This window comes from Ammodytes marinus (assembly GCF_949987685.1).
Source record: "Ammodytes marinus genome assembly, chromosome: 10".
Taxonomy (NCBI): Eukaryota; Metazoa; Chordata; class Actinopteri; order Uranoscopiformes; family Ammodytidae; genus Ammodytes; species Ammodytes marinus.
Genome location: NC_137214.1, coordinates 25,146,640 through 25,157,063, shown reverse-complemented (window position 1 = coordinate 25,157,063; position 10,424 = coordinate 25,146,640).

Genomic DNA, 10,424 nt, shown 5'->3' with positions numbered 1-10,424 from the left:
ACTCTATACAGTTATTAATTAACCCCTGACCCAATCTGGCAAACACTTTTTGAAAAGATGTTATTAGGACATAGGCCTACTGAATATGTGCCAGAAAGAAATACAAGCAAACTGTAGCTTATTGCACACAGACATACACACACACACACACACACACACACACACACACACACACACACACACACACACACACACACACACACACACACACACACACACAAAGCTATGTACGTGTCAATTTGGTATGCTAACACCACCACCTCAGAGGCGATCTCACGGGGGCTATTTTGTCACAGTGACTTCCACTCTGCAGCCTCTTCAAGGCCACATGAATGTGTTCATGCTCTTCATAAAATCAAAGCACACATACATCACACTCTGTGCAGAGAAATGTCTGCTGAGACTGCTGACAAGAAAATCAGAAGCCTTAATTGTACCGCGGTGCAACTATCGGGTTTGTGAAAGCACTATTTAAAACCTTCCTCCATCTGCTTCACTCAACATTAACACAGTATCTAGTCAGTAATTTTCACTTCAAAAATAATATTAATTTAAGATAGTAATAGACATTCTAGGGAATACTTATATGTTCTTGTTTGGAAAAAGGAAATAGAAAATGGGCTTTATAAAGTCTCAGAAAATAACCCTGCCAATGTCAATGTAATGTCTTGGGCATAACTTCATTGTTTCACTTTTCACCAGGGTACATCGGCATGGTAACTTATACTGCACACCTAACCTGCTCCCGTGCAGGTAAAGTTTGGAGATATACAGTATATTACAAAAACCACCTACAGACCAATAAATTATCTTGGAAAAATGACATATCCGTTTGTAGAATATCCCGTGGACCTCAATGCTCGAGTAGGGAAAGGGTCTCTTTGGAAGAGCAGAGAGAGACCGAACAAAACCCTTTGGCTTTCCCTCATCAGTCTCTGTATGAAAGATATAGATTCTCAGTGGAGGGAGTGACTTATCTTTGTCACACTTTTAACACTGCTGGGCTGCGGCTCAACGAATAAGGTTAAAAAATGTCTTACAGGCCATTAGAAACCGTCTAAGCAGCACATGCATTTAATGGAATACATACTGTAATTTTAGTCAGATCTCGTGCCTTACTGATGAGCAGTGATATTGATAAGCTGTTCATTTATTTCACCAGCTTTCATTTCAGCCATAGGCAGCAGCAACTGTGTTTCTTATTGCCTAGATATAGCATTAAAAATGTTGGTCTGGTAGACTTGTCGATGGTTGTGCCCTGTTCATGTGTGTTAATGAATCCAGCTAATAAAAATGTACAGTATCCTGGGTATGTCAAATTTGCTTTTTGGAACAGGCCCCAGAGGTGTTTGCGAAAGCCACAATTATTATACCGAATGATGTCATAGTGATGTCACCAAATCTATATTATCTGAAAGTCCAAGATATCACAACCTCCGCTGCACTAATTCTACCTATTCTTTCAGTTTATCTGTCTTTTGCAAGTCACTCAATTCTATGAAAAATACAATACGAAATCGCTTGAGATCAGACGTGAGATTAAGGGGCTAAACTATTAGGGGCCCTCAGACTTCTGGGACCACAAGGCAGTCGTCCACTTTGCCCTGCTAGTAATCCAGCGTCTGTGTTTACAGAGCGAGAGCTGACCTGTTATAATGTTCTGAACTGGACAAACACAAAGCAGTCTGCAGTATTGTGAAGAGGACCATGCTGGGGCTTTTTCCATATTTTCTACCCATAAACTATAAATGGCCTATTTACTGCCAACCATTCTCTAAACCATACCATATGTTTGTAGATTGATTTCCTCCCTTCCAGGCAGCCAGTGAACTGTGCTGAGTCTCAGAACATCAACAGTGAGAGCTGAGAGGAAATGTTGTGATCTGGAGGCTCTGCTGGGCACTTTGGCAGAACTCATTATACCTGATTGTTTTTGTTTTTTTTATTTCTTCTCATATTGAGGTGGATCTTGAATAGACCTGCGGGCTTCCATATTCCCTTGCACATATCCATGTTGTTCTTATTCTCTGCTTTTTGACATGATTTAAGTATGCATAATATTAAACAATATCAATCAAGGAGTGTTTGTTAACAGGACTAATGCATTTTTTTTCAATTTAATATTTTAAAGGTAACATATTATGCTCAATTTCAGGACTGTAATGTGAATTTCTGCTAGAAATCATTTTCATAGTTTAGTTTCCCAAAAAAAACATTTATATTTCTCACAGTGCCTATGCTGAATCTCAGCTTTTCATCCTCTGTCTGAAATGCTCCGGTTTAGCTAAGCCCCACCTTCCAAAAAGCCCAGTCTGCTCTGATTTGCCAGGTCCCTATGTGGGGGCACAGGCACTGCCCACCAGCTCAATATGGTGGACTGCCGGTTATATTCAAGTTTATTTGGGTGTGAGGTAGTGCTGAGTTAGGTTTGTAATGAGGGGGTGGGGATTCTCCCATTATGATGTCATAAGGGGAGAGAAATCTGTTAGAACACAGGTTTTCCGAAAAAAAAGGAATAGGGTTGTTTTTTTTCTCATACTTTGGGGTCTCTAGTCACACATATTAATGTTGAAAAGCCATGAAAGAGTGCATTCTGCATGAAAGTTACCTTTACCTGCATGGCTTTTATTTTTTCTCCCATGGAAATTCTTCTTTCTCTGTGTGATGGCTTTGATTATGATCATTCTATTAAAATGGCGAGCATGATTTCAGCTACACTTCCTCATCGTTACCTAAACCTCAACTGAAATTCTTATGCTAATGCATTATTTCCTCAACCTAACTCTAAATCCAAGGCCTAATCCTAGACTAAACCCTTATAGGAACTGAGGAGTGTATGAAAATGTTTTCAAACTTCTCTCCTTGTTCTCACAGAGATGGAAAAACCAAGAGCAGACAGACGTATACAAACCGTCAAGCACAGACGGTTGTCACTAAATAAAACATTTGAGACATGAGTAAAGTCACTTCTTCACCAGCTGAGGCCGAGCTCCAGGAGCGGTGTGGGCCTTGATGTGCAGATGTGACGGGAGTTGAATGAACAGCAGGACACCTCCCTCTCTCAGTGCACACACTCAGATAGCACTGCATGTCCCATCACACACGGTCACTGCAAGACAGCCGTCACACTACTGACTGACAGACAGACAGACAGTCCAGCCTATATGCCTGTCAAGTCACAGATTCCATTTAGTGTGTATGTGTGTGTGTGTGTGTGTTTGTATGTGTGTCCTTTACATGATGCATGACTAAAAAATAGGAAGTGAAAAAGTAGTTTTACCACTCTATCTGTCTGTTAAAAGTGTAAGCGATCCCAATCCAATACACTTTATGTCAAAATCAAAACTTAAAATGTACAATCGTTTTACAACCTAATTCTCTTCACAGCATATTTAAACTAAAGGTGTAGTAAAGGAGAGATCCCTATCGCTCTTTCCCTCTCAGTTCAAGATTTTTCAGGGGAGCGCGAATCTGTGTGTGTGTGTGCGTGCGTGCATGCATGCATGCGTGAGTGTGTGTGTGTGTGTGCATGTGTGTGTGTGTGTGTGTGTGTGTGTGCGTGTGTGCGCGTGAGCAGGAGTCTGTGGCCAGACACACAGGCGGAGAGGACATAGACGGTCTGTAACTAAAACAAATGGCTCAGCTGAAAATCAAAGTCAGCGGTATGGCAGCCTTTTGCTCTCCCTATCAGCCACTGTATAATTCAGCGTTTTGCTGTCTGAAAATGTTTGTGCAGCTGACAAAGCAGCAGTCTTCCATCCATGCCAGACACCTGTACTTTATCCTGAGATAGCAGCAAATTGGGAGAAAACTCCTCTCAACCTTCAAACCTCTAATGTTTGCAGGGTTCATTTAAGTTTATGGTGTAGTATGAAATATGAAACCCAGGTGATTTAACCAAGGTCATGTGTTATTAAACAAATTAAATGTAGTCTGGCTCTCTTAGTTTGAAGAAAAAACATATATGGTTGGTTTCACTAAGCTTGTTTCAAAGAAGGTGGACAGTTGGATAAAGAGAGGTGTATGTGCTAAAAGCAGAATGCTGCACAGATGAAAAGTAGGGGTAGTCCGCCCACTTAAATTTGAATGGTCCCAAAAATATTTAACATAGATATGTTTTAACATTTTAACTTAAAAATAGAAAGACAGCCCCACCTACAATCATAAGCAACAACTTACCCAAACAAATTATAGAACATACTAAGAACACAAAATGTTCTTGAAAATGGTCTACTGTAATATACTACAAGACATGCTCTGTGTCATACTTAGTTTAACATTTTCTTAAAATGAGGCAAAACTAAATAATGTTATTTAAGATGAAAAGAAACAGGTTTGAGCAGGTTTAGCACCTAGGGGAAACATGCTAACATTTCATATTCTCATGAGTAGTTTTTTCTATGGCGGTGATTTTACCTTTCTCACTGACAGTATACCTTAGGCAGATGCGTGTCAAATCATCAAATCAAATCAAGTTTTGTAATTAAAAGCCGATCATATGATGAGTATAAAATAACAAAGCAAATAAATAAATACTTAAATAAATGTGTCTTACTATAAGAATTTGTTTGAACAATGTTTTTCTTATTTCATTATTCGCTTGTACTTTCTTCAACTTACTTTCTGATTTTTTTTTCTTTCAAACATTGTGTTTATCTCTATCACACTAGAAGGATTTCTCCTACATTCCCAACAAAAGGGAAAACAGACATGGTCCAACACTGACCCCTTGTGGAATGCAGTATACATTACATGTGGGTCTAAAGTCACAGACAGTCCAAATAATTAGGTTTCCTAAACAAAAGAGGGGCAAAACTCCACTTATTTTAGTCGTTTTACCAATATAGACCCTCAATAGACTTTATTAGCCTAATTCAATTCGTTTACAATCACTGTATACCATGGCCAAAGACTGCCTGCCTGTCACCTCCTTGGTTCAATGACCTCTTGTCTAATTGACTGTGGCGCTATACTTCCCCAACTGGTGGTCCACATTAAAAATACCCACGCAAATACAACGAACAAAAATGGCTTCTTCTGGAACACAACTTTCTAATAGTTGGCTACAGTATAAGCTTTCAGTTTTAGACTCGTCCTCCATAAATGCACTTACTAAAGTCTAGTCTCTTGTAGGCTTCTTCTACATTCCTACTAGCCTAGCCTACTTGTGGTCTGATTTGAAATGAATATGCGGCAATTCAGTTTCGCCAATTAGTCCAGGCAAAATAGCGTTTTTCATAGAATAAATTGTAAAAGAATTTTTTTCAGCTCAGATAATTTCTATGAGGTATCCAGAACAACATACTAAAAGTCCTAAGAAATCCTAGTTGGGGAAATATGTTTAATTCTCATCAATCCGAGATGTGTGCCAATAAGGCGAGACACCAATAAATCCCAATGGGGCTATTTTTTTCCTTTAGTCCTATCAAAATGAAACTTTACACAATGAAAGTATCCATGAAAATTTAAATGTTTTGTATTACAAGTTTCTTTGAAAATGTATTTTAATATGCAAATGAGCTATACACTAATCGTACACGCCCAAAATAAACCCAAATAGGCTTAATTTTTTCCTTTACTACTACCACAATAAAACTTTACATAGTAAAAGTATACTTGAAAAGTAAAACATTTTGTATTACAAGTTTCTTTTTAAATGAATTTGAATATGCACATGAGCTCCACACTTATTGAATATCCAATCATCGTACTGCCAATGGGTGATGGCGATGCTGCTTTTAGACTGGGCTCTAACCTGAAAAACTGCCTGGCTTACTTATAACAGGTGCCTCTCATGAATTAGATCCCCCCCCCCCCCACCCCCCCTCCCTAGCTAGTGTCATTTTTTACTTTTTTCAGTGCCATTCCCTTTCCAATGCCAAATAGACGAGACGTAGAATCACAGCCTGAAATGGCATGGTGAAAGAGGAGATTGTCACACACCTTGGGACCAATTAACTCGCCTTTTGGAATTTTATTTATTTTGACTATCATTAATTAATTCTTATCAATACCAGTATTTTTTATATGAAATAACAGATTTTTGTTTATCAATTCCACATTTTTCTTTACCGGAAATCAATTGTTAAAACTGATAAAAAATTAATTATTTGACAACTTTTGTATGTGCAAAAGTTTGTGAACCCTGAGCTGCATTGCTTAAATGGAGCAGGTAAACACAATCAGGTGGGCCAAATTGAGTGATGAAATGGACCAATGTAATGAGAGATCTTTAGGGAAGTAATTGGGCGGCACCAGATAAAACAGAGATAAAACCAGGTCAGTTTAGGCTCACCAAAGTGAACCCATACAGGTCAGACATGCCAAAAGGGAAAGACAATCTCAGAGGATCTCAGGAAGAGAGATGTGATGTTGCACATTTGTCTGGGGACAGCTATACATTAATTTATTTGGTTCTTGTGCCATAAACAGCTTGTGTGCATTCAGATCAGTATGATGCAACAAGAGTACTAACAAGTCTGTGTCATCACCTACTGAGACTGTGTATTTTGTTCTGGCAGAGGCAATGGCAGTTTGGACAATGAGCACATCTGCATCGTGCTTTGCATGGTTTGTGATACACCATTTTTTGTCTTAAAAGTTTCTTTGAAAATGAATTTTAATATGCAAATGAGCTATGCACTAATCAAATATAGGCTACCCAAAATATATCTGCATAGGCTTCATTTTTACCTTTACTCCTACCACATTAAACTTTACACAATGAAAGTCTACATGAAAAGTAAAACATTTGTATTAGAAGTTAACTTATAATGGTCAAGGCTTTCCAGAAGGGGTTGGTCGAACGTCAGAACAGGGGTCACATCATACTGCAGAGCTTGAGTTGCCACAAACCTCAATGTTGAGTATATGCAGGATTCATCACTGGGATCAAGATCAATCATTGGAAGTAATGTTACTGAAGCTCTCCCAGGGTGTTCATCTAGAAGATGCAGGATCTGCATCATACCAGACCATGATGGCCTTTGAGAGTGAAGGAGTAGGGATGTCTTCCACAAAACATCCAGCTGTGATGTTTTGTTATCTGCTGGCAACAGAGCCAGTGTCTGATACTCAATAGGTTCACGTATAGGAGGAATCATAAAGTACTGAGTGTGTATGCGACCAACCGCAGCAATATCTGCAGCAGTCACTTGGATCTTTAAAGGAAAAAATGAAGCCTATGCGGATATATTTTGGGTAGCCTATATTTGATTAGTGCATAGCTCATTTGCATATTAAAATTCAATTTCAAAGAAACTTGTAAGATAAAAATGGTGTATCACAAACCATGCAAAGCACGATGCAGATGTGCTCATTGTCCAAACTGCTATTGCCTCTGCCAGAACAAAAGATACAGTCTCTGTAGGTGATGACACAGACTTGTCAGAACTCTTGTTGCATCATGCTGATCTGAATGCACACGAGCTGTTTATGGCACCAGAACCAAAGAAAGCAACAAAAACAAGACGGATATGGTGCATAAAGTAGACAAAGGAGTTACTTGGTCCCAAGATGTGTGACAATCTCCTCTTTCTCCATGCCATTTCAGGCTGTGATTCTACATCTCGTCTATTTGGCATAGGAAAGGGAATGGCACTAGCCTGGAACTCCAGACCTGCCACTAGGCGCTGGCAAATTAAATGTGCTGCGCCTGTTGGTCTGGGCACTCTCCATTGAAGCTCATTAAATATGTCAAGAAATCCTGAGCTGCGTTTTAATTGGTTCTATCTGATATGGGCGGGCCAGAGCCCTATGTATGGTGCTCTGGGGCCTCGACCCTTTACAATTTGGAAGACGGCACTCAAATCTTTCATTAGCAAGTAAGAGGAATGTTCTGTTTTGCCGACCAACGCAAAAGTTCAATTTAACAGTTAATCCCGCTGTTCGCTAAACGAACGGGGCTTAATACGTCACATTGTTCATTGCTCTGATTGGATGTAGTGCTATCAAATTGCGTGCAGTGGTATTTGAAGAGACAAATCTAATTCATGAGAGGCACCTGTTATACCCCTGGCAGGTAAGCCAGGCAGTTTTTCAGGTTAGAGGCCAGTCTAAAAGCAGCATTGCCATCACCCATTGGCAGTACGATGATTGGATATTCAATACGTGTGGAGCTCATGTGCATATTCAAATTCATTTAAAAAGAAACTTGTAATACAAAATGTTTTACTTTTCAAGTATACTTTTACTATGTAAAGTTTTATTGTGGTAGGAGTAAAGGAAAAAATTAAGCCTATTTGGGTTTATTTTGGGCGTGTACGATTAGTGTATAGCTAGTCTCGCAAAGCCAGACCAAACTACAGCAAGTAGTAGGGTCTGGAAGCACTCTGTTTAGAGCCGTCTATTCGGATGGGGAAACCGGGGAAACTGGGCTAGCCTGTTTGTATTTGTTTAAACCAATCACAATCATCTAGGGCGGGGCTAACCCCGGGAAGCAGCAGCGGTGTCCTGCAAAATAGTGCCGGGGGAGGACTTATTTTGATGGAACGTCTTTACGTCCAGAGACTGTCAGAGAAATGGCTAAACCCGCAAACGCCACACAAAAACTATTAAAGACAAAAGGAATATACATAGTGTGTTGCTTTCTAACCAGCATGTCAAGACACCATACACTTTAGCCCCCGAGGAGCTCACGGGATAACTTAACCGGAGTTAACTAGCCACCCACGTAGTGTTATCTCTGGTAACATTATCATCGGCGGTTGAGAGGACGGCTACGGCGGTCGAGTAGAATTTTTAGCATTCGAGAACTTATGTCACCACCTCCTATCGCTGTAGTCAGAGCCGTAGTCCGTCTGTTTACAGGCAGAACAGGGTTTTGACGTTGTGAGCGCTACACCAACTGCAGCAAGTAGCCGTAAGAGTTGCTAGGTGATAGTGGAAGCCGTTGGAATCTTTCCCCGTCGCTAAAACACCGCTGCATAGTCCCTAATTCACCAAAGAAAGGGAACGGCGGATCTTAATCTAGCTGGTTATAAGGTCCGGTGCTCAATTCAAACCCCCACGCTTCATTTTCCAGAGTTTATGAGGGTATTTCTGCCCGGGGGTAGTTGTACAATGAAGTTGGACAGCTAGGCTAAGCTAGGATGCATCCCGGACCGCCGCCGCCAATATTATTATCCCGAAGTATCGCCACACTTTATATCTGTCTACAGTAATGTGACTTCTCACACCCTGTGTGTGTGTGTGTGTGTGTGTGTGTGTGTGTGTGTGTGTGTGTGTGAGAGAGAGAGAGAGCGCTGCACATAAGCACACGGGTTGACTGAGCGAATTGTTTCCGAATTTGAGGGGGATCACAATAGGGGAAAGCCAGCAACCGGGGGCTGCGTAGCTTTTCGACGCAAGCGAATAGACGCTGGCGGAAGTGGTCATGCCAGACTAGTGTATAGCTCATTTGCATATTAAAATAAATTTTCAAAGAAACTTGTAATACAAAACATTTAAATTGTCATGGATACTTTCATTGTGTAAAGTTTCATTTTGATAGGAGTAAAGGAAAAAAATAGCCCCATTGGGATTTATTGGTGTCTCGCCTTATTGGCACACATCTCGGATTGATGAGAATTAAACATATTTCCCCAACTAGGATTTCTTAGGACTTTTAGTATGTTGTTCTGGACACCTCATAGAAAGTATCTGAGCTGAAAAAAATTCTTTTACAATTTATTCTATTTTTGGCCCCAAAATGCCTTACTTTGCCTGGCCTAAATGAGTTTGCGATGGGGGCTGGGTCAGAGAGCGAAGGGCGCGAGCTATGGCGCGAGCGGTCAGTGAAGTCAATGGTTGGGTGTGAAGTGTGATTCGCCGGCCTGTAGTGGGCTCCAGTTGCGGCCACGGGCGAAAGAGTGGCGTCAGTGTCCGCGCGAACATAATATCAGTGGAGTCGAGAAAATGGAAAGCAAGCAGAGTCAGGTAACTTTGTCAACCTTTTGAATTGTCGTTCCTCTTTTAAATTGCTTATGGGTGTTTAAAAGTTAACTAAAATGTGTTTGCACACCCCCTCAAAAACAGTAACAATTTGCTTGAGCAGCAGCGACGACACTAGACAGTTCATTAGTTAGTTTGTATCGAGCAGTTTATAAACATGCGCTACATTGTGTATATTTTCAAATGTGTCCTCGCGATAGCCTGTGCTTTACAAATTTACTGTTATCTTTTACTGCGGCCAAATAATATTATTTTGTTTCGTTCTTTCACCCTGCACTGTCGTTTGGTTGAGCCCCACCTGCCGCTCATTACGTTAACATAACCGCGCCATCTTTTGTTCGTTTTACAAGCCACATTTGTGGCCGCACAGGTCTCCTGGCTATTTCCAAATTAAAACAAGCGTTTTAGATAATAACGTGTGTTTTTAGTTTTAAATTTAAGGTAGCTTTGTTATTTCTCCGTGGCAGTTTTGTGTGCAGTATTTTAAACGTCGA